We start from the raw sequence: 6750 nt of genomic DNA on the forward strand, positions 1-6750 counted from the left end.
AACCTGATTGCAAATTACCTTATCAGTCCTTTTACGCCTGCCCTAATTTAGTGCCGGACCCTTTTAAGCCAGCTCTTATTACGCCAAAGCTCATTATTTTTCCATTTTTAGCCCTGCCCCAATTTTATTTCGAAAAAGTAACGCCATTAAGAGTCGGCATAAAAAGTGCCGATAAGGTAGTGCAGTGCCTATATTTTAAAGAGCCTACGCTGAAATTGTTTCCAAGAAATTGCCCCGTGAATCTCCCACACCGGGAAAATTGCCCTCCTTGGAGCCACAAGATAGATATAGTCGATAGTTTACGTGGATAGCCCAGTAATCTAGGACTTTTAGACAGTCTTTCGATTGTTTTCACGGGGGTTCACGGCCAGCTGGTTCGGCTATCTATGAACTGAACGGAAAATTAGAAGAAGCAAGGATTCGAACTGCACATCCCTGGTTTGTAATAGTGACTTATAGCTTGATTATCGCTCCTTGAGTACCGAATTTATGTATGAATGTTTTTCTGCGGCGAAAACGGTAAGGTTCTAATTTGAAAAGATCCTGACCAACGTCCTCAAGTTTGCGGGGCAGAACTGCGGGTTATTCCAAATCGCTTCAGTCACTCTACCGTCCTCAAAAGAGCAAATACATAAACTCGCTAATGGGAGTGTTTGATACAGATTAACTTCTCATTATCTCCCTAACTGGGTTATAATATAAAAGCATAATAACATCGTCAAGCTAATGTATTTTATTGAAAATAACTTCCTTATATATTACCCACAAGATCGCATTATGAACAATTATATTATTATCTTATACTATCCTGGGTCGCCGGGGGTCGAGGGAAGCTGGGTATGTGTGCGTGCCGGAACTCCAAACCCTTAAACTTGGAGAGACTCGTCTTTGAATCGAGTTTGTGAAAGTGTGTGTCTTAGAGACACTAATTTAAAATCTTCTGATTTTTGAAATCCTTAGAGAGACTTTGGAAGGTAAAAAGCTCAAACCATTTGTCACGCATATCCAGCACCCATTTTTCCTAAGCACCCCCTCTGTCACCCTCTACACTGTCTTCATAACTCGAGCCTCTATAGCAACCCCAATATCTACTTAACTCGAACAAAGTTCCTTGTTCCTGTCTGGTAAAAAACTCCTTTAAAACAGTCGTTACTGTTCGAATTCTTTCAAAACTCGGACTAATTTCAATACCCTGTGCGTGTTTGAGTTATGGGGACTACACTGTGTTGGATCAATTATCGCTTTTATCCAAAGTATTATTTTTTTAATCTTAGTACATATCATTTTAATCTTAATTTCATAATCATAATTGTAATTTTTAATTAAAAAAAATCCCAGATTGATCTCACTGCAAAACAACGTCATCATTCATTTACATATCATCTTGTTTGTCAACTTTGTTTTTCAATTTTGAATATGTTACTTCGGCGAGAAATGGAAAAAATGTGCTGTTTGTAAAAAATCCCAAGCGGATCTTTGACAAAAATCCAAAAAGGGGGTTTGAACTTCCAAAATTTAACCTCCTCAACATAGAGGGTAATTTTCTTACGTTGGTTAACAATTTTTGGCAAATATAAATATTCGATATTTTGATTTTCAATGATGTTTACACATCTAGATTGTTGTATCAACTGAAATTTGAGATTGAATTTAAAGAGAACACTCAACGAAAAATACAAAAATTGTGAAATAGCACAAAAAACTATCGTTCACAAAGATAAAACTTTTCTCAGACACTAGATCATAATATTTGTGTCTCACTCTCTCATTTATTTTCGATGTGTAATTCGTTTGAAATTAGTTAGACTAGATAAGATTTAGGAAATGCAGGCTTGTGGTTTGATGTGTTGTTCGTCTTGCTACTTTCTATCCANTGACGTTCACTGGCACAACAAAGTCGTTCCCAACATTCCGGCATCGAAGCTACGTTACGCTATGCATCCCAGAAGGCATTCATCATGAAGACGCCGAAGTTGCAAAGAAGGTCAAAGCATCTTGCAAATTGTGTCGTTCCTCGAAAAATCGAAAGTGAAAGTCAGCATGGGCAAAACACCAAGTGTTGCAGAACGATTGCTCCTGCTTTCTATAACACACAATGTGACCTCGCTGGACCCTTCCAAGCCTATTCAAGCCACAACAAACGTAAAACTATCAAGATCTGGTTATCACTCTATTGCTGCATCTCTACATCAACATTGTCAATCAAAGTGATGGACGACTACAGTACTCCGTCGTTCCTCATGTCGTTCACTCGTTTCGCTTGCGACAATGGGTATCCAAAGACAATGTACGTTGATCGAGGAAGTCAAATCATCAAAGGCTTCCAAGACACCAAAATCAGTTTCAACGATCTACAACATCGTCTTCACGTCGACGTTTTGGTCGACTTCGAACTTTGTCCAGTTGGAGGTCACAATTACAATGGAAAGGTCGAGAGAAAGATTCGTGAGGTGAAATCATCAATCGAAAAGTCGTTTTCTGGGCATCGGTTATCAGTCATCCAATGGGAAACTCTGCTCAGAAGTCGCTAATTCAATCAACGATTTGCCCCTCGCACTCAATGGTATTGTGTCCAATTTCGATACCATGGACCTTATCACGCAAATCGATTGAAGTTAGGACGAAACAATGATCGTAGTCCGGTGGTCCGTTAGAAGTTACGAAAAGCTTCTCCAAAATACTCGACTCAAACACTGCAATCTACAACGTTGTTTGTTTGATCAATGGCTCATCAACCATGTACCAAAGTTGATGCACCAACCAAAATGGTTCGTCCAAGATCGTGATATCGCCGTCGACGATATTGTTCTTTTCGCAAGAATGATTCTGCTATTTCTTCCACTTACCAATACGGAATCGTCAAAGAAACGCATCACGGTAATGATAACAAAATTCGTAAAGTGACTGTTCTTTACCAAAATGCTAATGAGAAGTCGTTTCGTGAAACAACACGTGCTGTCAGAGAACTGATAGTCATATTCAAAACAGATGAACATGATTTGGTGGATGATCTGAATAGTGTGTATTCAGCTACAAAATAACTTTTGCATCCTGGTTGGGCCAGTGTAACGCGATCATTGAATGAAAAAGTTATTTCGTTTGATTGTTTTTATTTAATTATCACATAAAAAATCGTGCAATAAAAAAATTATACTTTAGCTAATTACTTATAAATAGATTACGTCATTATTCAAAGTCTCTCGGGTATTTGAGAGACTCATAAATCCGATTCACTTTTTCTGATTTCCAATCCAAGTTTTTTTTATCATTCTCTATGAGAGAGAAGTGCGAGGAGATGGGTTCGTATACAAAATTTCAACATCGATGAATTTTCAACTTCAACAAATTTCAACTTTCAATTTCATCAATTTTCAATTAAATTTCAACCAATTTTCAAGCTCATTCAGGGATATTCATTTGGGCTAACTTGGTAAGATTTTATTTATTTATCATATTTATCAAAAACACTTTGTAAAAATTTATTTATAGACTTCAATGACACATGGTTTTATCAATATTTCTTTTTCTGTTGAATTCTCAGTGTGCTATTTTCTTGCGAGTTCATGTGTCATTTTTTCTTTGTGCGTCTCATTTTGCTCATTTTCTGTTTGTTCAATCACATTTTTCTCAGTTTTCACTTGCGTCATTTCAGTTTAAGTATTTTATAATTTCAATTTCAAATTTTCAAATAGTCAATCCTTGTCATTATTTACTTTTCAATTCAATAGTTTGAACCTGTCAATCGTTACAAACGTCTCAAGTTTTATATCCCGCCACAGACGGAGATTGAAAGAGACACGAATAGTGTATAACCTATTTTATAAGATGTTTCATTTAAACTAAATGCTGTCAAGTTATTATAAGTTGAAATTGAGAATACAAGTTAATCGATGGTACGAAACCATATACAGTCTTAAATTACTGATCTCTCCGCTGAGCCGTCTCCCCCTTTGTTAGCCCAGTCTACAGTATTCTCAGAGACTGATGAAGTCAGCCCCCCCCTCCAAGATGCTCAAGGTTTAACGTTTTAGAAACAATTTTAGGATATTTCAATGGCCTCACTTGAAAGGGTTTTTCTCTTATTACGAAATGGGAGGGACACAAAGACAATCAATTGAAATTATAATAAAAGAAATGTCAATTTCATCCTCAAGGGAACGATTTATTTTTTTTCTTCTCCTGCTATAAAATGAAAGTTTTGCGCTTTCATCTGCGTTTGATATGTGATGGTGGTGGGGTGACTGGTTTTTGTGGAAAAGTGAATGAATGAATTAGAAATTTCTAGATCCTTTACCCTTTCGGTTTTTGAACCTCTAGTGTTGTTTAATTTATTGAAAGTACGGGTGCAAAATTAAATTTATTCAAGCTAAGATTTTTTAGAATAAAAACTGGTTCAGCTTTATATGACGATTTGAGAAACACATTACAGAGGCCCCCAGTGGTTTGCGTGATGGCGTGATTGGGACTTTTTTCTTGCGTGATGGCGTGATTTGAGATTTTTTTTGGCGTGATGACGTGATCAAGATTTTGGCGTGATGCGTGATTTGGGCTATTTTTCACTATTTTTTGCGTGATGACAAATTTTAGCGATTTTGCGTGATGGAGTGATTAGGGGTGCCGATGGGGGGGGGGGCTCATTACATTTTAGCATAGTTTTCTCGGATTGCATCTCAAATAATTCGTAGCTTATATTTGCTGTTTGTGTAATATTTCACGCAAAATTTCACTTTTGACAAATAATTTTATTTTGAAAACTTTTTCACATTCTGAGAAATTTTTCGTGAAATTTATTTTTTCTCAGAATACGACCGAGTTTCGTTTTCCGCATTGAAAAAATTAATTTCTTTCTGAACAAAAATTTTTCATCTAAACCAAAAAAAAATTAGTCGATCAATCTGGAAGCAAATTTCCAATTCCGTCTTCAATTTTTCAACTTTGAATCTTCTTTTAGTTCTTGAGATCTAGATCTTCATTTTTTTCTAACTTTAATTTTTTTACCGTCACAAATAAAAATGATTTCTCGCTGAGCAAAAAGTTTTCATTCAAAATTCAAAATTTCTTCGCCATCAATTCGGAAATATTTTTCTCGTTCTGTTTGCAAAATTTTAGCTCCAAAGTATTTTTAGTTCCTGAGATATCGAGATTCATTTTTTGTTGAATTTTTTTTACTCCGTGAAAGTTTGAATTTCTTCTTTTTTTCTTCAGATGTTTGGAAAATTTTGCGCGAAAAGAAATTCGCGAAATTCGAAGAAATTTTCCACCAAAAACCGGACATCGTCAACTCGTTGCGTGATGGTCTTGGTCAGACACTTCTCATGCATGCTGTTCTTGGAGATCGTTTCGACGTTTTCGTTCACTTGATGAATTATCCTCAAGATTTTTCACTCGTGAACAATTATGGTCAGAACGTTCTTCATCGTGTTGCTTGGAGAGGAACAGTTCACCATTTGGAAAAGTTTGATCAACAAACAATCGAAAAGTTGATCGATGGAAGAAACGAATGGAACGACACACCGTTGCATCGTGCAGCACGTTCGAACAATCATGACATCATCAGATGGTTGTTGGCCAAAGGAGCGGATCATGATTTGAAAAATGATCTTCGTGAACGCCCTGATGAACAACGTAATTGTGATGGTGTTACCAAAGAAATCTTTCGATCGTTTCGTTCGTCTTGGTAAGAAAAATATCAACTTTTTCACGTTTTTTTAGGGTGGGAATATTTTTAAACAATGATTTAATTTCCGTGCGATGGTTTGAAATTTTTTTTGCGATGGTTTGAAATTTTTTTTGCGATGGTTTGAAATTTTTTTGCGATGGTTTGAAACTTTTTTTGCGATGATTTGAAATTTTTTTTGCGATGGTTTGAAACTTTTTTTGCGATGGTTTGAAATTTTTTTTGCGATGGTTTGAAATTTTTTTTGCGATGGTTTGAAATTTTTTTTGCGATGGTTTGAAACTTTTTTTGCAATGGTTTGAAACTTTTACAAATGAAAACGAAATGATTTTCATCTTGTTTCTATTTTATTCTTTTAGTTGAATTAAAAAGAAATACTCAGGATTCAAAAATGTTTCATTGAATAAGTTTCGCTTGCTTCGAAATATCTTTACTTTGAACAAATTTTTTCTTTTGTTCTTCAGATTTTCTTTCGATGGTTTTTTGTTCGTTTCGTCGACGCCTTCCATCAAACTTTTCCAAGTAAGTCCATTTATTCAAAATATTTGAAGCCTTAAAATGTTCTTAACTTGTTCTTAATATTTTGGCCATGAAGACTTATGTTCTTAAATAAAGTTTGTTCTTGTACAAAAAAAGACGTATAACGAAAAGAATTTCTTATATTTGTTCTAGAGTAGAACCAATAGCCGTACTTTCTTTTGTTTAAAAATGCTGACTAAGCAAATGGCATGAGATACGTTTTTCACATTTAACTGATGGCCGTGATACAATCAAACCTTTTGTGAGAACAATCAGAATTATGAAAAAGTGAACTAAAGGATTGGGTTCGAGTTTGTTTGAAATGCATTTTGTAATTTTTCTATTGTTTTTTTATATTCCAGATTTCAACAACATTACGCATGAGAAAAACACGCATCCGTCATCTTGACGCCGTTTACACTTACGTTATTTATTCGCTTGACGTCTCTACGTCTCTATGAATCGTCTGGCTACAATTTTGTTTTGATCAACACCGTCACTCTGGATTACGTCAATCTGTATCATAACGCTCATTAACGTCAAACCTTTTAATT

The 6750-nt window shown here is 35.5% G+C and overlaps 1 long non-coding RNA gene across 1 annotated transcript; it reads left to right on the forward strand.

Moving 5' to 3' along the window:
- The first annotated feature begins 5613 nt into the window (after positions 1-5613).
- On the forward strand, positions 5614-6750 carry LOC136811611 (uncharacterized). The gene is made up of 3 exons (XR_010847256.1): positions 5614-5677; positions 6142-6199; positions 6559-6750. It is a non-coding gene; the product is annotated as an uncharacterized lncRNA (long non-coding RNA).

Source organism: Clytia hemisphaerica, unplaced genomic scaffold (assembly GCF_902728285.1).
Source record: "Clytia hemisphaerica strain Z4C2 unplaced genomic scaffold, Clytia hemisphaerica genome assembly, whole genome shotgun sequence".
In the NCBI taxonomy this organism is placed as follows: Eukaryota; Metazoa; Cnidaria; class Hydrozoa; order Leptothecata; family Clytiidae; genus Clytia; species Clytia hemisphaerica.